This window comes from Sceloporus undulatus, chromosome 3 (genome assembly GCF_019175285.1).
Source record: "Sceloporus undulatus isolate JIND9_A2432 ecotype Alabama chromosome 3, SceUnd_v1.1, whole genome shotgun sequence".
Taxonomy (NCBI): domain Eukaryota; kingdom Metazoa; phylum Chordata; class Lepidosauria; order Squamata; family Phrynosomatidae; genus Sceloporus; species Sceloporus undulatus.
This window is the reverse complement of record NC_056524.1, coordinates 36,762,629-36,787,200: the sequence shown is the minus strand read 5'-3', so window position 1 is coordinate 36,787,200 and position 24,572 is coordinate 36,762,629. Positions and strand designations below refer to the sequence as shown.

General features: G+C 42.3%; 1 protein-coding gene across 2 annotated transcripts in view; it reads left to right on the top strand.

Annotated features, from left to right (window-relative positions):
- The first annotated feature begins 1,017 nt into the window (after positions 1-1,017).
- The window catches only part of SMAD9 (SMAD family member 9), a 57,859-nt gene continuing 34,304 nt past the window's right edge, over positions 1,018-24,572 (top strand). For both annotated transcript variants that reach the window (XM_042458317.1, XM_042458316.1), the window contains exon 1: positions 1,018-1,213. The gene's annotated coding sequence lies outside the window, so the exon portion shown is untranslated. The remainder of the gene's footprint in view (positions 1,214-24,572) is intronic.

Genomic DNA, 24,572 nt, shown 5'->3' with positions numbered 1-24,572 from the left:
ATAGCTACTCTTCCCATTCCTAATCTTCTTCTGATTTCTTGACTGTAGTGTCCATTCTAATCAATGTTTGATCCAAGGTATGGGAAATAGAAGTAGTAAAAGTGTTTTTATACCTGGGATCAAAAATTGATAGAATTGAGGACTGCAGTCAGGAAATCAGAAGAAGAGGTTAAGAATCGGGAGGATGGCTATGAAAGAACTAGAAAAGATTCTAAAATGCAAAAATATAAAACTAAAAACCAAAGTTAGAACCGTACAATCCACTGTTTCCCCTATTACTATGTATGGATTTGAGAGCTTGACAGTTAAGAAAGAAGATAGGAAGAAAATAAATGTAGTCAAGAGGTAATGCTTGGAGAAGAGTGCTGAGGATCCTGTGGGCATCCAAAAAGACAGACAAATGGGTCCTTGAGCAGATTAAGCCAGAAATCTCTATGGAAGCCAAGATGACAAAACTGAGGCTGCCATATTTCAGCCATGGTCATTTAAACTGGTTCTAACAGATTTGCGATCCGGTTTAAAAGGTGGTGGGAATGGGGCCTGAGAGAAGCAAAGGTGATCACGTCGAGACTCTTGTTCTTTGGCCCCATCACGAGAGGACAGGGCTCACTAGGTAATAAAAAACCCAACAATGCTAGGAAAGGTGGAGGTAGAAGAAGGAGAGGAAGACCACAAACCCGACGGGGGATAGCCTCAAGCAGGGAGGCTCCTATGGCCAGGGCTTGCGGGATCTGGGCAAGAATGCAGGGGAGGACAGGGATTCCTGAGGGGAACTGACTGCAGGGCAGCGAACAACACCAACGGTTCCTCTCCACTTGGCTTGGGCTGGCTTCTTCTTGGGGGGGGGGGGGGGGAAAGTAGCCCTTTCCCCCCCCCTCTGGCCCCCCGGGCTGGCCAAGGAGGGGCCCTTTTTCCCCCCCCCCCCGCCTCCCTCCCTGGCCATAAGAGCCAGCCAGCCAGGCAGAAGGGATTCCTGGCCAAGTTCCAGGTCGGCGCACTAATACAAGCGCAGAGGCTCCCGCCTGACTGACGCCGGCTGGAGCTGCTCGCTCGCTCGCTCCCTCGTTCGCTCGCTCGGTGCTGCTGCTGCTGCTGCTTCTTCCTCTGGCCAGTGGAGCCTTGTCCAAAGGGGAAAAGGGGAGCAGCCCCTGGGAAAGCCAAGGCAGCAGGAAGGAAGGAGGCCAGAGCCACCCCCGCCCCTGTCTGCCTACAGGTAAGAAGAGCCTTCGCCCTCGGAAAGTTCTCCTTCTTCTTTCCCGCTCTGTTGCCTCTGGATGCTCCTCTAGTTCTTTGCTTAGGCGCCCTTCTGCTCAGCCCCAGCCTTTTCCCCTCTGGCCTTCGCCCTCCCTCCCTCGCTCTGGCTCTCTTTGCTCTGGAGCCTCCAGGGGAGCAAACTGGCTCCAAACTCTTTCCTTCTTCTTCTTCTTCCTTTTTGGTTCTGGTTGTTGGCACTGGGTTGGTTTTATTTATTCTATTTTTTGCTATGTGTATTTATATATAAATATGTGTGTGTGTGTGTATCTATCTATATACCTCAGCCTCAGCCTCCTCCCCGCCTGGCTTTCCTTCTTTTGAGGAGAAGGTGCGAAGGCTTTTGGGGAAAGGCGCCTTTTGGGGGTCTCTGGGGAGAGGCTGGGGGGCCTCTTGTGGGGGCCATTGGCATCGCCTTGGGTTTGCATGCCCACAGAAACCAGACTTCACCCCCAGAATGAGCTCTTTCTGTTGTTGTTGTTGTTGTTGTTGTGTGCCTTCAAGTCGTTTCAGACTTATGGCGACCCTAAGGAGACCCTGTCACAGTTTTTTTCATGGCAAGTTTCTTCAGAGGCGGATTTGAATTAACAGGATGTATTTTAACTCCGTGTTGTGTTTCATGTGATGTTCTGAGCCTCCTTGACCCTCTGGGAAAGGCGGCATATAAATATAACTTTATTGCTGTTGTTGTTGTTGTTGTCATTGGTACTCACACGCACACACAGGGAGCCAGCCAGGGGAAGTGTTGGACAGTGACTCCAGAGACCAGGGTCCGATTCCCCATGAAACCCACCTTGGGCAAGAAGTCACACTCTCTCAGCCTCAGGGGAAGGCAGTGCCACACTGCCTCTTAAGCAAGCCTTGCCAAGAAAACTCCACGATAGGACCACCTTAAGTCAGAAATGACTCAAAAGCACATGACAACAATATAATAATAATAATAATAATAATAATAATAATAATAATAGAAAGATATTATTTATATCCCACCTTTCTAAAAGGATCAAGGCAGGTTACAAGAAAATACACAAACAAATACACAACACACACACAACTTAAAAATTACATGTTCCCTTATCCCTTACCTTAACTAAATATGTATACTACACACACACACACACACACACACACATATCTCCAGACGAAACTACTGGAGGATTCTTGGCAAGTTTCTTCAGAGGGGGCTTGCCATTGTCGTCTCTGAGGCTGAGAGAGTGTGACTTGCCCAAGGTCACCCAGCGGGTTTCCATGGCCGACCTGGAATCCGAACCCTGGCCTTCAGAATGGTAGTCCAATACTCAAAACATATCACTACCACTGGCTGTCACTTCTATATGTACATACACACTGTATATATATATATATATGTGTGTGTGTGTGTGTGTGTCTATAATATATATATGTCTCTACCTCTCTATGTCTGCATATAAATATACACACACTACATATATACATATGTCTCTCTCTGTATCTCTGTCCATCTATGTGTACACACGCACATACATATATACACAGTACATATACACACAGTTATATATGTACATAAACAGTATATATGTATATGTGTGCATGTGTCTCTATCTCCCTTTGTCTATATATAAATACACACACACATTACATATATACATATTTCTCTCTCTGTATCTCTCTGTCTGTACATGCATACACACACACACACATATATATACATAGCACGTATACACAGTTATATATGTACATACACAGTATATATGTGTGTGTGTGTATATATATATGTCTCTGTATCTCTTTTTGTCTATATATAAATACACACACACTCCATATATACATATGTCTCTGTATCTCTCTTTGTCTGTCTATACACACACATATACATATACATATATACACAGTACGTACACACACAGTTATATCATTGGTCTTTTATACTAGGCGGTGCTTTGTCTCCTGCTCTGTTGCTGTCCCTTGACAGTTACTTGTTGGTATTGGGTGCCTTCAAGCCATTTCTGACTTATGGCAACCCTAAGGCGGATATATTGGGGGGGGGTTGCCCTTGCCATCCTCAGAGGCTGAGAGAATGTGACTTGCCCAAGGTCACCCAATGGGTTTCCATGACTGGTCCAAGATTTGAACCTTGGTCTCCACACTCCAACTCCTTCCTCGGAGTAAACTTCCATCAGATTGTTTACCTGGGTGGGGGGAAATCCTTCAGGTAACCAGAAACAAAAGGGAGGTTGAGAGTTTCTCCATTGCTTCCTCATCACTTGAACCATTGACAAAACCATCCCAGGGAACTGAGGACCATTCTTAATTTCTCTCCACTTTTCCCTGCTGACTTTTCTTTTAAAAGTGAAGAATATTTATGCCAGTATCAGTGGGCAGTTGTCCTTGCCCAGTAACAATTGTGTTTGTGTTTCCCTTTCCCTTTCTCCCTTTGGTGTTCTTAGCTTACAAGGGCAGATCTTTGGAGAAGGAAGAGAAGGAGGGGTGGGGGAAGAGAGAAGAGATACAGGAGACAAACTGACGCCAGTATTGTGATCAGAAGGAGGGGCGCAAGGCGAAACGTTTTTATGGCTAATTAAACGCTGTCAGGCCCTACTCAACCTCTATTTTGATTTCTTCCCCTTCTCTTAGAGAGAGAGAAAGAGACACAGACAGGCAGATGGAAAGGATCAGTTTCAGATTGGAAAATCATTTCTTAGATTATGCTGATGAGCTTCTGCCCATTATCTATGAAACATCATCATCATAATGATAATATTTATTTCTTACCTGGCTCTCCCCATGGATTGAGACGGGGAACAACAGCTATTAACAGACACACCACATCAGTTAAAGTTCACATCCATTTCAAAGGACAAATAGGATATACGCATGTTAAAACCATCCACATTTTAAAATCATCCTGTGAAATTCGCAGGCAGGTGAAAAATATTCTGGATAAGCATGCTTGGACTTTAAACCTCTTTTAAATTCAAACGGCGTATTCAGCTGTCAAATCTGAGTACAAGTCACATTGTTTAAGAAGAAAGCAATGTTTGATCAATACACACCATCCAAGCAAATGAATTTTGTGTCACATCAACAGCTGAAAGGGGATTATGGTGTAAGATGGTAACTTCCAAGGGAGGGGTAGAAGACTTCTGTTGTGGGGGAGTCCCTGCAACAGATGGAGAGAGTAGTCCTGAGGTGTACATCTGCACTGTAGAAATAATGCAGTTTGGCACCACTTTAACTGCCATGGCTCCATCCTACAGAATCCTTGGATTTGTAGTTTGGGGAGATATTTAGACTCCTTGCTCAGAGAGCTCTGGTGCCATACCAAGTTACATATCCCAGGATCCCATAGGTTGGGGCTAGGACAGTTAAAGCAGTGTCAATGTGTATTAATCCTGGCAGCTGTCCCAGATGCATCTTTCTAAGGCCATCAGAGTTCAACAGGACTTACTCCTAGGTAAGAGCATATAGGATTATAAAGTGACAGGACCTGTCCCTCTGGAATATGATTCCAAAGAAAACAAAAATAATGACCACAGAGGATTAAAACAAAGTCAACCTAGATAATGAGGAAATCCAAATAGTTAAATATTTCCCAAACATTGATCAGAATGGAGACTGCAGTCAGTAAGTCAGAAGAAGATGAGGAATTGCAAGGGCATCTATGAAGGAACTAGACAAAATCCTAAAGTGTAAAAGATATACAGCTGAACACTAAATTTATAATCATCAAGCCACCGTATTCCCCATCACCATGTAGAGATGTGAGAGCTGAACAGTGAAGAAAGTCGATAGGAAGAAAATTAATTCGTTTGAGATGTGAAGTTAAAGAAGAGTGCAGAGGATACCATGTATGGCCAAAAAGACAATTAGGATTTAGAACAAATCAAGCCTGAACTCTCCCTGGAAGCCAAGATGACTAAAATGAGGCTGTTGTGCTTTGGCCACATCATGAGAAGGCACAAGTCATTAGAAAAGACAGCCATGCTGAGGAAGGTGGAAGGTAGGAGAAAGAGAGGAAGACCATGTGCCAGATCGATAGACTAAATCAGAGAGACCATGGTCCTGAGCCTACAGGACCTGAGCAGAGAGGTAAAGGATTAAGGGAGCTTAGAGACATCTTATTCACAGGGTTGCCATGAGTTGAAGTTGATTCAAAAGCAGCTAACAGCAGCAACAAAGTTTTGATGCATTGTCACATCTCTGCTAAACAAGCTCTTCCCTCTCCAATATTTCTCAAAACTGATTTAATTGAGACTTTGGTGGAATATTGTTAGCTCTGAAATACATTTAGTAACACACACCTTTATGCAGTTCTTTTGAGGATCCCACTCCCGAAGTCAAGCAACAACTATCATTGGTCAGTTTAATTTAAAGGTTTCCACTCAACCAACTTTTCCACCACATTCCCACCACGTTCTTTGTGCTTTAATTCCCAAACATCACATTCCTTCACACAGACTGTTTTCCCTTTTTTCATCCTTCCCAGACAGGATAGCATCCTCCACATAACCAGAACTATAAACATATCTCTCTTCTCACAGTGATAGCACCCCACCTGGCTGTCTCACAAATAATCCTCCTTTCCCCGGGTTTCAACCTGCCCTGGGGTGACTGTTATATTGGTTCAGCACACACAATAATCTTTTTAGCAGACTACAAAATAATCTAACATTGATCTGCTAATGAACTTTATCATAACATGTATCATTTCCACATATCATCATTCCCCCCTAATACTACTGGGTTGACCCTTTTCCATATACAGTATACAGTCAGCTTTCTCCTTATGTAAAGAGACATTTTCACCTACCATTTAATAGTCATTTAATCCACCAGTCCATTCTAACATCAATTCCTCATTGGCAGTTATAGCAATCCACCAAAGCAAATAATATCCTTATGCCAGTAAGTTTCCAAGCACACTATATAACAGTGATGGTGAACCTTTTAGAGGCCGAGTGCCCAAACTGCAACCCAAAAACCACTTATTTATTGCAAAGTGCCGTGTCCCTCTGGCTTTCTAGTAACAAACTCTGGCAAAACCTGAGCTAGGGCGACAGCACATGTGCCCACAGAGAGGGCTCTGAGTGCCACCTCTGGCACGCGTGCCATAGGTTCGCCATCACTGCTATATAACAAGTGGGTTGGGCACTGGGCATCCTAACAGATAGATATTATAGTGACAGGTAAGACATAATAGGGATGACAACAGTTAACATGTGAACATCAACCAATAACATAACCCTCCTGTCTCAATAACAACCCTTCTTCAATATATATAGTCTATGCCAGGGGTCGGCAACGTCCGGCCCGTGGGCCGGATGCGGCCTGCAGAGGCCTTTCAGCCGGCCCCTGGCTGCTCCTGCCGCCGAAACCGCCGCCAACGGTTGCAGCTTTTCACCGCTATGGGTGCTGCAATTTTTTGCGCAAAATGGCGGTGAAATCTCACGCGACCTTCGTGGAGGTCGCGTGAGATTTCATCACCATTTTGGGCAAAAAAATGGCGGCGAAGTCTCTTGCGACCTCAGGGAAGTTCGCGCGAGATTTTGCCGCCATTTTTTCACCCAAAATGGTGGCGCCCAGCGCTCCAACGGCGGCAGCGGGCCCCTGGGAGGCCCGTTGCCGTCGCTGGGGCCCTCCAGGAGGGCTCCGGCGGCGGCGGCAGGCCCGTTGCCATCGCAGGGGCCCTCCAGGAGGGCTCCGATGGCGGCAGTGGGCCCCTGGGAGGCCAGTTGCCGTCGCAGGGGCCCTCCAGGAGGGCTCTGACGGTGGCAGTGGGCCCCTGGGAGGCCAGTTGCCGTCATAGGGGCCCTCCAGGAGGGCTCCTGCAACTGCAGCGAACCTCCCAGAGGCCCATTGCCTTCGCTGGGGTCCTTCAGGAGGGCTCTGGCGGCGGCAGCGGGTCTCTGTCGTCAGGGGCCGGCAAAGAGGGGGAGGCCTCCAGCACTGGCGGTCCTCGCTGACTCTTTCCCGGCCTCTGACAGGGCTTGGGGCCCCGTTAGGGGCCGGCAAAGAGGAGGTGACCTGGCCCCTGGGTGGTGGAAGGTCCGCCCCCAGGGGTGGAAGGTCTGCCCCTGAGGGTGGAAGCTCCACCCCGGCACACGGCCCTGCCCCCGGGGGTGGAAGCTCCTGCCCCCGGGGGTGGAAGCTCCACCCCCGGGCTTCGGCCCCCCAGTTGTCTGAGGGACAGCAACCCGGCCCCCGGCTCAAAAAGGTTGCCTACCCCTGGTCTATGCACTCCCAGTTATATGACCAGAGTGCTCTATCTCTGGTCTGTGGCATGGACCATAACAGTTAAGGGACATTCCATGTATTAAATAAGTTTAGATCCCAAAGAGAATCGTTTTGGAGCACTTCAAACACCAGTTATCGTCCTGAACTGTTATTTACATAAAAGGAAGCCTCTGTCAGATGGATTAAAACTGCAATTTGTTTAATTCTTGAAGAGCATAGTAGCTGGAGAGCAGGATAATTATAGGCAGTTATTTGGCTTTATTCATGTCACTGATATGAGTGGAGGGGAAGACAACTTGCTTATTCTGGTACATCTCCCCAGAACCATTGATCTCTCAGATTTCCCTTAAAGTATTAACAGAACTTACACAAATAAAAGAAGTCACACTCACATAATCATAATCAAAGCCAAACATTTATACTGTAAGAGTAAATGGTATGGTAAGATTTGTGTTGGGGACAGCAATAAAAATGACTTGACTAGTAACATTTTTTTCAATGAATGCATTTTCCCATAGCTCAGAGATACAGGAAATGATATACAGGTTCTTGTAATGTAGCCAAGTTTGTGGGTGTTCAAGAAGGGGCACTGCAGATAAGAAAAAGATGTAATATTTTGTAACTGAAAAGGTTCAAATGCATGCTTTTAAAAGGCACTCTTTAGGAGTAAGAGTTTATTGTCTTTTGCAATGTAATCTGAAGGCACTGCAGTAAAAAAAAACTTTTTAAGGGCAATAAAATTCCAAGGCAATTATTATCATCATTCACATAAACACCATCCTTCTACTTTGCTCATAAAGATCTGATAATTTCCTCAGCCACTGCCAGTCTGTTCAGTTATTTGTTTGCTTAGTGTTTTTCTTTTAAAGGGAGGATAATTTGACTCGAATCAGTCAGTGTATCATTAAAAGACATATCAGTGAAAAAAATGTTATTTTGAAAAATATACACAAAACAATTTCAGATATTACAGATACATGTTAGAGTCACACTTTGACTTTTGAGCAGTAAGGCTCTTCTCAGTCATTTCAGCAATGGCTTGTTCCTATAGTCTTTCTTCATTACCTTTTTTCAAAATAACTAGTGTATGATTTTTCAGAACTTTTTGTTGCTGTTATTACCATCATTCACCATGGATTTATGGTGACCCTATGAATGAGAGACCTCCAGATCACCCTGTTGTCAACAGCTCTGTTTAGGTCCTACAAACTCAGTGTTGTGGCTTCCTTGATTGAATCTATCCACCTGTGATGTGGTCTTCCTTTTCTTCCCTAATGCCTTCCACCTTACCAAGCATTATTTTTCCAATGGGTCATGTCTTCTCATGATATGACCAAAATACAGTAGTCTCAGTTTAGTCCTTTTGGCTTCTAGATGTAGTTCAGATTTTACTTGATCTTAGATCCATTTACTTGTCTATTTGATAGTCCATGGTGTCTGTAGAATCCTCCTCCAGCATCACGTTACAAGTGAATAGATCTTCTTCCTGTCAACTTCCTTCACTGTCCAGGTTTCACAGCCATACATAGAAATCTGATATACTATGATATGGTCGACTTTGGTATTTAGTGATATATCTTTACAATTGAGGACCTTGTCTAGTTCCTTCATAGCTGCCCTTCCAAATCCTAGTTATCTTGATTACAGTCTCCATTCTGATTCCTGACTAAGCCAAGGTATAGAAAATACCTTGGTATTCCTCCCCCTCCCCCTCCCCCCAGATCTACTAAATAATTAACAGTGGAATCTGTTTGTAATCCCTTCTGTTCTGTGGTGTTCAAACAAATTGTACATTGCTAAAATTAGAAATGGTCTTTTAACATTTTCGATGAAGTTAGAATGGGTGCGTATTGGTTTACCTGTGTTGGTCTTGATAACCTTTCCCTCCAACAAATGCATTTTTTCATCCCCAGAATGGAGAATTGTGATGGAGTTGTGATTCTTCATTTTTTATTTCAGGCCCCAACATATAGTTTATAACGTTTATATTTTAACTAAAAATTAGGTTGAGAATACAATATTGGGAAAGATTGTGGAAACATACTATGAATTTGAATTGTATGTTAAGTAAGTGAAGAATATCTAATATCTATGTTTAGAGTAGAAAGCTATTTTGTATGGGATCGTACTATTGCCTCATCTTGTTGATGCTGGACAGATTGAGTTGGCTTCCTTGACTGAAGTCGAAGTTTTTCACGGACGGCATCCGTAGTTTTTTGTGGATTTTTTGGTCTATGAGGCAGTGTTGTAGAAGATTTTTTTCCTGAGGTTTTGCCAGCAGCTGTGGTTGGCATCTTCAGAGAATGCTGGCATGGAAAAGAGTGGTGTATATACAGTATACTGTTGGTTGAGAGGAAGTGATTTGCATGTTAATCTGCGATTGTTCTGTTGTTGAATGGCAAGGTCTCAGGGTTTCTTTTTAATTAATGATCCATTGTCTGTTGGGAAACCCCCCTCACCCTGGGTGGTTTTCATTTGCATGGGTTGGGTCTTGAAAAACACCAACATCCAATTCTCTCCAAAACTAAGGTGAGGGAGTTCACATTTGGATTTAGTTGGCTGTTTCCTGTCATCCAATATAAATTAAAAGCAAGTTTCTCTCAGAGTTGTCTGAGACATGATATTAAGTTAAGAGAGCAGAAGGTACAAATGGCTTGCACTTCCTGTTTTCTGTGGTTGCCTGACTCAGAATTGATATTGTGCATTACCTTGCAGGAAGAACTGGCATACTAGGAGTGATGCACAAGATGATTTTGTGCAAAAATGTGTTTCCCCTCCCCTTTAGTCATGTCTCAAACACGTCTCAGATTTGCTATACTTACTTTCCTGTTTTATGCTATCTTTTCTCAGGGATGTAACTATGGCTTTCTTCTGAGGTAGAGAGAGTATGGTTTGCCCAAGGTCTCTTAGTGGAACCATTCAGTTGTTGGTGAAACTGGAGAGAGATAATGTGACATACGGGTTAACAGTAAAACATGGACTGGATGTAGCTGACATATCTTCTGCAAGCTCCTTGACTTACAACCAGGAAAACTGTGAAACTGAGACCCTATCTGTATGGGCAGGATACTCCAATGGCAGTCTGGAGTATCCTGGCCCCAAAGTTGCTCCAATCTCCCCTCCCCCATTACCTTGCCCTCTGTTATCTCATGGAGGCTGTCCACACTGGAATCCCACTGAGCCACCTGGCACATCAGCTGCAACTGCAGTTCGCTTGCTTCTGAGGTTAGAACAACACATCCGGTGATGGTCACATGCTGGGTTCCTCATTCTGATCTCAGAACAAGTGTGACTCATGGTGCCACCTGACATGCTGGGTGTCTCATCCATGGTGGTGCAGGAACAGAGGGCTTTGGGTCTTCTGGGAAGATTTAGAGTAACAGGTATATATTTTTAAAACTGGTGTAAGGCTGTTAAATCCCAGTTCCGGTGAAGAATGAGCCAGACATCATCTGGACTGTATGCAGTAGAATCAGGATTCGGGACGTATGTAATCTGAACAGGATGATTTTGGCCCATAAGGCCTGAGCTGTGCTTTGTGGACAGGAAAGCTTTTACATCGAGGCTTGCTTCTGGGTAGACATGCATCTGACAGATCTGTGCTTTGGTGGGAAAATGTGCAAACGGGCAAGAACTACATGCATCTCCAGCCATTTCAATTTGGCACTGCTCTGTGTCCATAATCTTACTTGTTCACATATTGCTACAGCATAGTGTAGTGTTTCTGAGTGAGGCCACTGAGTTTCCTTTTTCTTCACCAGAAAGATAATTCTCTCATGATCACCTGCTTTTCTACCTGTTTGGGACCATGTCCTTGATTCACTCCCCAAATATCAGCATTGACAAAATGTGATAGAATCATAGAATCATAGAGTTGGAAGAGACCACAAGGGCCATCCAGTCCAACCCTCTGCCATGCAGGAAATCCAAATCAAAGCATCCCCGACAGATGGCCATCCAGCCTCCATTTGAAGACCTCCAAGGAGGGAGACTCCACTACACTCCGAGGAAGTGTGTTCCACTGTCGAACAGCCCTTACTGTCAGGAAGTTCCTCCTAATGTTGAGGTGGAATCTCTTTTCCTGTAGCTTGCATCCATTGTTCTTGGTCCTGTTCTCTGGAGCAGCAGAAAACAAGCTTGCTCCCTCCTCAATATAACATCCTTTCAAATATTTAAACAGAGCTATCATATCACCTCTTAACCTTCTTTTCTCCAGGCTAATCATCCCCAGCTCCCTAAGGCGTTCCTCATAGGGGAACTAATCACCCGTTTAACAGAAAGGAGGACAATTATCATGCACAGCAAATAACCATGTAGATTACTTTCCTTTCCATATGCAGAAGTGACCATGTTTCTCCTCTTTTATCCTCCCTTCATTGGCTCCCCTTCCACATCCGGTACAAGCTTTTGTTAGTGACAAAGCCCTCCATGGATTGGCCCCTCCTTACTTACCTGACCTTCTTTCTCCTTACATTCCTACTCGCACCCTCTGCTCTGGTAGTCAAGGTCTCCTGTCACAGTGTAGGACCACCACTGCCCCCTCCCGAATTCGTCCCTTCTCGCTTGCTGCCCTGTACTCCTGGAACCTTCTTCCCCCACATGCACACCTCATCACTTCTCTACCCAGTTTCAAAACTGAGTTAAAGACTATATTGTTTAGAGAAGCATTCCCAGAGGCGAGCCCCTCTCTGACCCATGAAGCCTCCTTTTAACCATCCATTAAGAAACCAAGTCCTTCCTCCAGTCCATCTGCCTTGGTCTAGGCCTCGGAAGTGGAGAAGAACTGCTGGACCTGATCCCATTCCCCACCACCACTCCCTTCTCCTTTTGTGTCGTGTCTTCTTAGATTATAAGCCTGAGGGCAGGGAACCGTCTAACTAAAAGATTGCATGTACAGCGCTGTGTAAATTTACAGCGCTTTATAAATAAAGGTTAATAACAACAACAACAACAACAACTGAAATGCAATTGAGGCTGCCTGGGACTGTTGGGAGTCCTGAATGCACACAGGTTGAGGCTTGCAGTATTTTTTAAAGAGAGTAACATGCTCATGTTTTATTCTGTTGTCATCTCACTGCATTTTAAGAATTAAAACAGACAGTGGTCATTGTGCTGATCACAAAAGGCTATCAGGTTTCCATTTTTGTAGTTAAGGCTTTGTCTTTGGCAGTGGTCCTAATGGTTGAGTTGAAATGTCAGAGTGTCATTTGGGGGAATGAAATTGTCATTTGATAAATGGACTTTCAAAATAAAAAGCCAGAGTGATCAGGGCTGAGGAATGTTTGAGTCTTTAGACTGCAGCTCCCATCAATCCTAGGCAACATAGGCAACAGTAACGTATGATGAGAAATGCAGCCCAGCATATGTAGAGCCACTCATTTTTCTCTTTGGATTAAAAGTTCATGCTAATTGTCTCACTACAAAAGCTAATTTTCATCGCTGTTCAATATTAGATAATTAAATTGGGTTTCCTATTAAATATATGCTGCCATCAGGATTGTTATTTACCTTCCTGTTGTCTTTCAGACTCACTCTGTTAACATGCAGCGAGATCTTGTAGCACCCTTAACTCCAGCTTACTCATGTATTCACTCTCCTTCTATCTTCAGCATATATGTTTTGATAAACAAGACCCACAAGAGAGCATGTCATATTAGCAAATGAGTGAAGGTGCCCTGGGGCATTCAGATCCAGTCCACACAGATGTTCTCTTGTGCAAGCTCCTATTGAAAAGAGCAATTCAATTAAGCAATTGAATTTTGTGCGATCACATCTGATTTCACCTCTTCGGTTAATTTTAAGTGGGAGAACTTAAGGCAAGTTTGAAGCCTGAGGCTGCAAATTTCAAAGGAAAAAACAGTTATTGGATATTTATCATGTTCGCTTTTATGGTCCTTCCCATATGTATGTTTTTTCCTATAGTCACCTGGTTTCAGGGCACCAATATCCTTCTTGGTACTCATTTTTATTTGCTCATCGATAACAAGGCTGCATCTAAAGTTTGTTCTTTCTTTAAGTCATTTGCAGTCACAGCAAAATACATTACCAATTGATGCCCTAGAACTGAACATCTGAGCAGACATAATTGGGTGCACTGTCATGGTTTTTGATATTGTGGTGGCAGAGCATTATATGCCTTCTAAGCACATTTTCCAGTGAGAACTTAACTGGGATGCAGAACCATATTTTCTGCATCAGTAAGTACCCATATTTCACCAGGGGCGAGTCCTGCATTTTCAGATGAAAAAAAAAGACCTCTGGCTAGTGTCCCTTGCTTCATATTTTTTTCTGCTATGAAACAACTCAGAGACACTATGGGACACCAAAATGTTATAAAAATCCAAAATATTTTGTGGTACTTATGAAAATCTGTATATGGATGTTGCATTTTCAGATTTGAAGGTGTTAACTTTAGAACTGTTACTGTGCATGCTCAGGTTTCCCAGTCTGTCCTGATTTCTGATCAAACGGGTTATTGCAAGTTTTTTTTAAAAACTCTTAAGTGACATCTAGAGGGGGAAAAACTACATCACTACAACCCAGCTAAAAGAAATATGTGTATATTTGGGGGTAACTATAATAGGAACCTGTTGAGTAATGCATACTTATGGAATCAGTTTTAAAATCCATTTTAGAGTTTAAAAATTACATGGAAGTGCATGGAAGAATAAAAATATTAAAAAGTGCTGCTGGATCTGACTAAAATCCTATCTGTTCCACATTTTGAGTTCAAACTTGATATCTGTGGAAAACCCAATAGCAAGACATATGTACAAAGCACTTTCATGCTCCCAAGCAGCAGATACATGCTTTCTTACCTATTCATACATTCACTTCAGTCACTGTAAAGGCTACCTTTCTAGCAATGTCCTATTACTCAAGTTCTTCTTTCTTTTCTTGAATAATAATAAACCCTGTTTGCAGTCTATTCTAATGAGTCATGTAATTTTATACAATTGGAGCATGAAACTTATGGGAAGCTATTGTAATAGAAGTCTGGAGTAGGCCCCATCCCAAACTATGACAAAACATGAGAATATTTAAATCCAAAACAGTAATCATTTATAAAGTTCTATAACTGTCCTGTTATTTGTGTGAACTAATTTCAGTAACAGTGTTACTATTGTTACTATTCTAGTAACAAGGATTTAGATTTTTTTCTGTGTAATGCAGTTTTATTTACATATACAGTAAGTAAAACTGCTGCAGTACTGGAGAGCTACTTGGGTTCTTGGCCTTCTGGGATAATTGCTAGTTCAGTTGTTTAATCTTTAAACTGAATGGGTGTGCCTTGTCTAGTCTGCATTGCTTTTGTCCCTCCAAAGAGTTGCCATTTGAACATCACAGTGAGCTCACAGCTGCCCACACATTACAAAAAGTGTGAAGCTCTAGATACTTTGCTGTCATAAACATGACAAGATGCCACATGGCACCATGCTTCAGGTTACTCAATGTTGATGAGTGAAATACTGGATGGAGGAAATATTCAGTTTCCCAGGGACTTCTCGCAAAAAAATACATCACATAGAAATTCCAGTAGTTCCATTTTTAATGGAGACTTCTTTGGCTCATTTTCTCCAAGTTGCAATGTAGAATGCCAGTGCCCAGAAAGGAACAGAACAGTCCCTCCTCTATCATAAGTCACAGTGTCTATGTGTGTGTGTGCACCACATCCATGTACACTCTTATATGCCAGTATTGCTAAATCGTTAGAACTTAGATTTTCATGTGTGTGTGTGTGTGTGCATGCACTTATTTCATTAAAAAAATCATCTTGCTGTTTACCAGCAGCAATCCTAACTTCTGTTGACATCAGTGGACTGGTGGCTAGCATCCTATTGGGGAGTTAGATCATAGTAAACCATTTTACAAATGCATAAGGTTGAGTTACACTGTTGAGCGAAGTTCACATCTCAGGAGGGGAGTGGAAAGGTAGATATGCCATCAGATTGATTGCACAAGTAGAGCCTACAACGTGTCCATTGTGCAATGATCCCAATGCATGTTTGACACATAATATATCTTGATGCATAGCATGTCCTGTTGTGCAGTGGGAGCCCCCTGTTCAGCAGGACCTCTTGTGCAATTCCCTGTTGTCCATCTTGCAATTCACTAGCATGGGCTATGTATCATGTCAGAAATGTAGCTTAGTCATTGTAATAAAATCACAGTCTCTGATGGAGGATCTTGGCCATAAAAGACATCAAGGTTGGACATGAGTCTTGGCCAGAACCAAAGGACAGCCCCATGTTCTCATTAGGGCTTTTAAGCAGATTTTCAAATGAATCAGCAGTCATCACACCATCCACCCCAACCCTAAAGAGCAGACTAATGAAATCAGGGGATTTTGAAAGTATTTGTAATACAATATGGAAAGCTGCGCCTTTTTTTTAAAAGAAGTCCACCGGGAAAACATAGTCATGTGGGTTTTCCTTTTTTAAAAAAGCTTCTGGCTGTTTCCTAAAATGTATTTTGTGGCTAAAGTGTATTTTCTTCACACAGAAGAGTGGTAATATGGCAAAGAAGGATACCTGGAGTTATAGCTGCAAATTATGTGCATCCATGGTATTCTGAATCATTTGAATTTATTTTGCTTGATGGAAGCTAGAAATTGATTGATGGTGGTTTGTAGTGTACTTCTCAACTTCTCTCTGGCGTTGCACATATTCAGAAAAGTACCAGTGCCCGTAAGGCTTTGTGGCCTAATATATGTAGACGTGTTCTCAGATGAAGTGTGAGATGGCTAAGAATATGTGGCTTTAGAGTAATATTTAAAAGGGTGTCTATGGTTGGCAAATCTTCAGAGGGGGAATATTAGAAATAATAACAAGTGCCATCTCTAATGAGAGACTCTTAAAAGGAAATTCACAAGCCACAATGAAAGAATAAACAGTTAACCATTTAGCAGACTTACTCCTAGGTTATCCAGCACAATATTGTAGTCCTAGTCTGTGTGCTGCACAGTGCCCTGTTGACGCTCAGTAAGCATTTACCAATAGTACTACAGGTTAAGGTGTCCCAGATTCTGAAATCCAAATTACTCCAAAACCAAAACTCTGATGATAATAACAACAACACTAATAATATTTATTTTTAGCCCACCTCTCCCTTTTGGACGAGGTGGGTTCCAAAAAATAAGCATATATCAATTAAATAATACAAAGTCATAAAATCACAATCCCCATTCTCAACAAAAGAAAACAAATTATAAATTTAAAAACGAATTCAGATTAAAATCTAATTTGAATTAAAAATTATAAAGACAGGCGGATAGTAGGTGGCTATAGATAGAGGGGCACTATAATTAGTTGTGAGAATCAATCGGAATGCCTGCCAGAAAGATTATTATTACTATTACTATTATTTATTATTATTATTAACCTTTATTAAAAGCACTGTAAATTTCACACGCGTCCTACATACAATCTTTTTAATTGGACGGTTCCCTGCCCTCAGGCTTACAATCTAAAAAGACACGACGCAAAAGGAGAAGGGAGTGATGGAGGGAAATACATAGCAATACAGGAAATGATTCAATAAACAGACAACAAAAGAACATCAAATAGCAAGGGACAATGATGCAATGCCTGGGAACGCTTCTCTGAACGGATGGTCTTCAGCTCCGTTTTGAAGCTGGTTAAAGAAGTGATGGCTCTTGCTCGCGGGGGAAGAAGGTTCCAGGAGTGAGGGCAGCGAGTGAAAAGGGGCGAATCTGAGATGGGCAGAGGAAATCCTGGACTGGGACAGCCAATCTTGACTACCAGAACGGAGGGCCCTGGTGGGAAGGTGAGGAGAAATAAGGTCTGATAAGTAAGGAGGGGCCAGTCCATGGAGGGCTTAAACATTGACAGCAGGAGCTTATACTGAATCGGAAAGGGAGGGGGAGCCCAGTGAAGGGATATGGTCAGAGCAGTGGGCGGATGTGATAAGTGTGTGCAGCTATTGCTGGACAGAGATAAAGGACGGAGGGTGAGAAAGAGGAAGCCCAGCCAGGAGGACGTTACAGTAATCAAGTCGTGAGATCACTAGGGCATGGACCAGGATCTTGACAGTAGAGGCGGAGAGATATGGTCAGATTTTGGCAATATTGTACAAAAAGAATCTACAAGCCTTGGCTGTGGTCTGGATCTGAGGATACCAGACAGAGAAGAATCAAAGATAAAACCAAGACTGCAGGCTTGCTGGACTGGTTGAATAGAAATGTTGTCCACAGAGACAGAAAAGGAGTGTTGAAGTGGACTTAGGAGAAAGACAAGAAGCTCTGTAACATGTTGAGCTTCAAACGCCGATGGCGCATCCACTGAGAGACAGCTGTGAGGCAAGACGAAACTTGCTGTTCAAGCCTTGGAGAAGGTCAGGGGTGGAAAGATAAAACTGGTGTCATCGGCATACAGATGGTAGGAAAAACCAAAAGAGTGGATGAGTTTACCTAAGGACAGTGTGTAGAGAGAGAACAGAAGGGGACCAGAAACAGAGCCGGGGAACTCCAACAGATAAGGGAACAGGAGATGAAGTCTGACCACCTGCAACTACTGCAAAAAGATCTGTCTGACAAATAAGATCTAAACCAGTCGAGAACAAGTCAGAGAACCCAAGGTCAGAGAGTATGTCAACTAGGAACAGTGATCAACGGTGTCAAAGGCTGCAGACAAATCAAGAAAGGATGAGAACAGAACAAAGGCCATTAGCCTTGCCTGTAAAAGGTCAATGGAGCTTAGTGAGAGCTGTCTCTGTAGAATGCCTTGGGCAGAAACCAGACTGGAAGGGATCAAGGATGGAGTTGGCTTCAAGAAACTCGAGACAGCGAGAAATAAACAACCCTTTCCAAAACTTTAGAAAGAACGGGAAGAAGAGAAATCGGACGATAGCTAGACAAAGAGGAGGGGGTCAAGAGAAGGTTTTTTCAGAATTGGGGAAATAGAGCATGTTTGAAGTCCAACGGGAAGGAGCCTGTAGAGAGAGAGAGATTGAAGATATGGAGAAGCAGGGCAGAAGAGAGGGAGCTAAAGAAATTAGAAGACGAGTAGGAATTGGATCAAGAGGACAGGTTGCAGGTTTGGAAGAGTTCAGAAGTGTAGAAGAGTTCATCCAAAGAAGCAGGAGGAAACAACAGAATTTTTTTTAGGCGAGGGCGAAAGAGATTATGAGCAGAAGAAGAATTGGGAAGGACTTTCTCAGAGCGAATAGTGGTGATCTTTGAGATGAAATAATTAGCAAGTCATTAGTCTTAACATGCCTTTTAGGAGGTTCAAGAATATCATTCTGAGGATCCATCCGGCAGACCATTCCACAGTTTTGGAGCAAGCTGATGAAAAGGTCCTCTGGAAAGTTGTAGTCAACCTGGTCTTCTTTGGCTGGAGAAGATTCCTCCAGACCTAAGAGTGTGAGGTGGATTATATGGGAGAAATGCTCCAAGGTACACTGTACCCAAGTTAATGAGTGGCTAACATAGTGACCCCTTTGTTTTCTGATTGTTCAGTTTATAAAATTACCTTCAGGGTATGTGTATAAGGTGTATATGAAACATAAATGAATTTTATCTTTAGACTTGGGTCCCATCTTCAAGATATCTCATATGTACAAATATGCAAATACAAGTATTCCACCCCACCCACCTTCATCCAAAACACATTCAGCCCTCTATATTCATGGAGGTTAGGGGAACAAGACCCCTGAGAATGTGGGAAAATTTGTGAATAAAGCAAACCCAACCCACCTCCTCCGATGCCTGGGACAGCTGTAGCCAGCTCTCCCAGGCATATGAGGAGGTGGGCAGGGCTCATGCTCAGATTGCAAATAACTAAATTCATGAATCCAAAGTCCGCAAATGTGAAGGGCTGACTGTACTTTTAATACCAAGCATTTTGGATGAAGGAGACTCATCCTGAAGTAGTGATATCCAAGTAATTTAGTGCTAAAAGACTGCCAGCTCTAATTTGTTTTAGTGTGAGATTACAGCCAGTTTGATCAGTGTTCACAAAGAATCTTTAGTAAAAAGAAAACAAATCCATTTTCAGCAGAATTATGTTAAATCCATCTGGCATAACAACAACAACAATTTATTATTATTATTATTATTATTATTATTATTATTATTATTATTATTATTATTTCTTACCTGCCTCTCCCCATGGATTGCAGCAGGGAACAACAACAGACCAACAATATGTGTCAGTTAATATGCATAAAGTAAAGCACAAAGTAGAAGATTAACATAATTAATGTTACATTGCAATACGCAGTTTGACCCAGTATGTCATGATTTCTTACATTGGTATCTTGAAACAATAGGTCCCAGAAACTGCTTTTGAGAAGGATGCTTATCAAAATGTTCAGAGTGACGTATGAAAGAAATGGCCATACAGGTTTCAAGCCAGGGATGACAACCTAACTTGGTTATATGCCTTCAGTTTTTCCAGCTTATGGTAACGTTGAAGTGAACATGCTGTGGGAGTTTTCTTGACAAGATTTGTTCAGGAGACGTTGCCTTTGCCTTCTGAGGCTGAGAGAGTGACTTGCCCAAGGTAGTCCAGTGGATTTTCATGGCCAAGCAAGGATTCACACGCTGGTCTCCAAAGTCTTAGTTCGGCACTTAAAGCACTACACCACACTGGCTCTATACAGTACAAATAAGGCAGACTAAGCCAGAAGCTCTATGATGAAAACTGAATGAAGGGTTGTAATGTGTATCTCCCTGCCTCCCCCCCTTCTCTCTCTCTCTCTCTCTCTCTCTCTCTCTCTCTCTGTGTACTCACATAATGTCAGGTCATGTTGTGAAGATGAATAAATCAGGGAGGAAATTTTTCAGTTGTCACTTAAAAATCATTGTATTCAAGATAAGGATGCATCGTATTTTGGAAACTATGTTGGCAGACTGTACTCAGGGCTCACAGGGGAGCCATGGAGATGAAGAGACAATACGTGCTTAGTTGAGGACATTGGATTATTTATTCTTGATCACCAAAAACCCAGTACAAACTAATCCAAAACATAGATAGCTTCAAGAAGTCCCCCCCCCCCAGCATTGTCTAGAATAGGAGAAGGATTGTCCAATCCCAGTGCAATTGCAGTGTACCTAGGCTGCAGTGTAAAATATGGAGAAATTCTGACAATTGACTTCCTTCTCTGGCTGCATGGTAGCTACCCTGCTTGCATGACAGGGTTCTGCCGTTTCAGTGTTTTAGTGCAAAACTGGAAGGGTAGGGAGTATTTCTGGAAAAATCAGATAGCTGTTGTTTTGATATTAACTGCAACACTAGCAGGAAGTAGTCATATAGACTAAAAAGAGTAGGCACCATTGTGGTGCATGAATACATTTCCTAACTGACATCAGCATGGTAGAGACGAGACTAGTAATAAAAATAAATAAGAACTGCTCCAATAGGATGGGTCTAATATATTTGCAGACATTTTTCCCTTTTAGTTGTCATTGTGATCTAAATTGCCATCCTCTAGATTCTAGTAATCAGACTGCCAATGTATTCCCTCTCCCCATCATCTAGCAATACATAAGGGTTTAGTGCGACATCTGTCTAGACAGCCCTCTCTTGAGCCCATGAATTGATTTGGCACTTTCCATGACATTGAGACCGATGACATCACCTAGCAGCCTTTTTCTGTCTAGATACTGAAGTCAATTGTTGTACAGTTATAGAGATCAAATTGGGGGTGGGGCTTACATCTTACTAGCCCTATAAAATGCCCACAAATACACTCATAATGAAAGAAAAGTTCAGTTTGAGCCTTCAGAGTGAAAGATAAACGCTTTGCACCATATTAATTGGAATTTTTGCTCATTTGCTGTCTTATGGAAAACAGTGTGATTCCATGTGAGTCCAACATGGATCTATTGCACACTTTTTTGTTGTTGTACATCAGTCTTGTATTTAGACAGCCATAGACATCAGGCAGTATCTTGTAAACAGACATGAAAAGACATCTAAATGAGGGAGTGGGCTATTGGAAGAGAAGTGTAATCTTTCTTCTGCTCCCAATGTAGAATCTATCTTTCTCATACACATAATGGAACCACATCCCCCCCAACCTAATCCACAGCAATTTTTTATTGGCTAGAAACTCTGGGACTCTTATTTACAAGGCTGATGTAAATGTTTACATTTTTTACTTCACATTTCTCGAAGTTAGTACAACATGCTTCAAAAGGAAAATGCAGGGTTCAGAACTCCATGTGTTTCTGATAGGGTAATGCTGCAGTGGCATAGCAGGCTTGCAAGGCAGAATCTATGTGTAAGGCAGGATGCTTAGCTGCAGATAATCTTTTAGCTGCTTTAACTCCACCCCCTTGCATGATTCAAAAGCAGAATAAACTTAGGGGACCATACTCATTATTATTATTATTATTATTATTATTATTATTATTATTATTGCCTCAAGGAGATCCAGATTGCCGCACTGATGCATATCGGGGTTGTTCCTATTACATTTTGGGTTTGCAAATCTCTTTGAGTTATTTTAACCCTTGTGTTGTCATTCACACATGCTATCATTTTGGGTTAAAATGAAGCTGCTTCCCATCCTTTAATAATACAGAGTGATCCAAATTGAATTGGATGTGTATTCACACTGCTGATGATGCGGATCAATGCGGATCTTTCAAGAAAACTTGGGGAAAAAATCAGTATTGAATATCTTGTGTTAAGTGTTTTTTCTTTGTCAGCCCCTCCCCCAACCAAAGTGCATCGAGTGCATTCAGGATGTGTGCACACCAAGGGTTCAACCCTGATTCATCCAGGATTATTTTCATAGTGTGAATTGGGCCTTGGCTGACTCAAAAACAACTGTGGATAGGTAGGTAGAAGACACATCTTGCAATGGACAGTCAGTGAACACAGGAACATCATGATGTCAGCTATGTAAACTCTGTGGATACTTTCACTGCTCTGAGTTTATGATAGCTTGGATTTGGGAAGTTGCATTTGCTTTGATATGATGTCATTCTGCATTCAGGAGGCCACACATGGCTTTATAGGCCATTTTCATTTAGCTTAGCAGCCTTTCCCAGTGTGGTACTGCTCAGATGTGTTGGACTACATATCTGTAAAGGAATGATGAGAGTTGCAGTCCAACACCTCTGGAGATCATCATGCTGAAGAAGGCTGGTGTAAAAGAAAGAGTACATGAGATCTGTGCTTTTGTTTTATAGTGTTTGGATCAGAGCTTGAAAAGTCCCTTTTTTGCCTGAAAGCTTCCGTAACATGCCTGCTACAAAGTTTTGGGATTTCTAGTTAACAAAAATAAAAATGAATGTTTCCAAGTTTTGGTCTGTGTGCACATACAACATCTGGTTGTTGTTGTTTTTAAACATGAGCAGCCATCATGATAAACAGTGCATGTATTTCTATGGACTCTAAAGCCCTAAGTGGGAAAGTGAGTGTAAAGCCTTGTGATGAGCTTCTACTAAATAGGACCTAAAAAGCATGCAATTGCTTTCCTTTCCGCATCTCAGAATCTGACATTGTTTTTATGTGTCAGAGCACAAGCATTTATCAGGCAGAGGACTGGCATCATGCCCAACCAACTTGGCATGATGATATGACATGCATTCCTTATACTTGGTGGGGAACATGATAATTGTCTTAGTTGTGTTGTTGAATATCTATGTTGAAAGATCAAGCCATACAAACTAGTAAGAGTGCTCCTTATGAAACAGAGTAACTAGTCTGTAATTTAACATACACACATACACAGCATTTTTCACACCGTAAAATACTTGTGCTCACAAAGTTTTGTAATATCGTTTAAACATTTTCTAATATCAGCCCTCATCACTGTCTGTGACTGCTTGTGTTGTTTCTCTTAACAAATTCCTGGATTTTCCATCTGTCCATGCAGTGCTAGTAAACAAGAAGTGTTGACTCTGATACGAGCATGGTGAGATTTTTCTTTGGTCAAAAGAGGTTGGTAGGGTTCGTTTTCCAGAGCTCCAGTCTCTTGTTTTCAGTTTGTGAATGGATAGGTATTTGTCACATACAGACGTTTCAAAGTATCACATTGGCAGATTAGGAAGTCTTCTCTTTGAGGCCATTAAGAGCATCATGCCTGTAGGAAAGGACTATACCAGGAAGACAGAAAACCTGATTTGATTTTGTTTAAAGTAGTTCAGGGCCTCAGGAAGTTCCAGTCCGGAAAAAACTAGAACAGGGACTTTCCCTTTCCCCAGGCAAATCCTCCCCTCCTCATTTATTTCCCCTTTTTCATTCTCTCTTCCTGATATTTTGAATCCAAAATAACAAAAAATGCTTTATTAGAAGCACAGTTCTTTGTAACTTGAAGTTATTACTTGGCATGATAAGCACATACTAATAACATAATCAGCAGAACATTATCCTGCCAAGTAACGTGCCCATTTACGGCAGAGGTCTGCAACCTCTGAGATCTGGGACTGTATGACTTACTTTGGGACCTTGCAGGACAACATCCCATGATTCTCCCCCTTGCCTTTAATTGAGTCTTTTTTAATCAGAATGCCCTCTTGCACCCTCTCTGGGGATGGAGGCAATACACCCTACCATCCTGGACTTTTTCATACCTAGGAAATGACTGTAAGTCCCACCGGGTTTTTAATCTCACAAACCTAAAACAGCTGAGGGATGGTAAACATTATCCCCAAGGGCTTCATTAAAGGTTGGGGAGGTATTCTGAGCAAAAAAAAGTAAAAATAATTAAAAGAGGTTCTGGAGTCGCATCAGTCCTAGAGTATAGGCTAGACTTTCGCCATCCCGGTTTGCACCCTTATGAGCTCACATGTTTGGGTATCTTAATAAACAGAAGTTGGATGGCCACGTCTCAGGATGTGCTTGGTTGCATATTCCTGTGCGGCAGGAGTTATATAGATTCCCTTGTGATCCCTTCCACTCTCAACTCTCAATGCTGTAATGCAGGGGCTGTTCCTGCAAATACAGTACCAGTTTCCTCATTAAATACAATCTGTCTGTCTTTTCTAGGGTCTCTGACATCCATATGAATGACAAGAATATCTTGGGAAATGTCAGTAAAAAGTATTGCTTAAACTTCTCTAATATATTATTCATGATTGCACTCATTTATTTCCCACATCCGTGAGGCTTATTACAGTCACAGCATGTCCG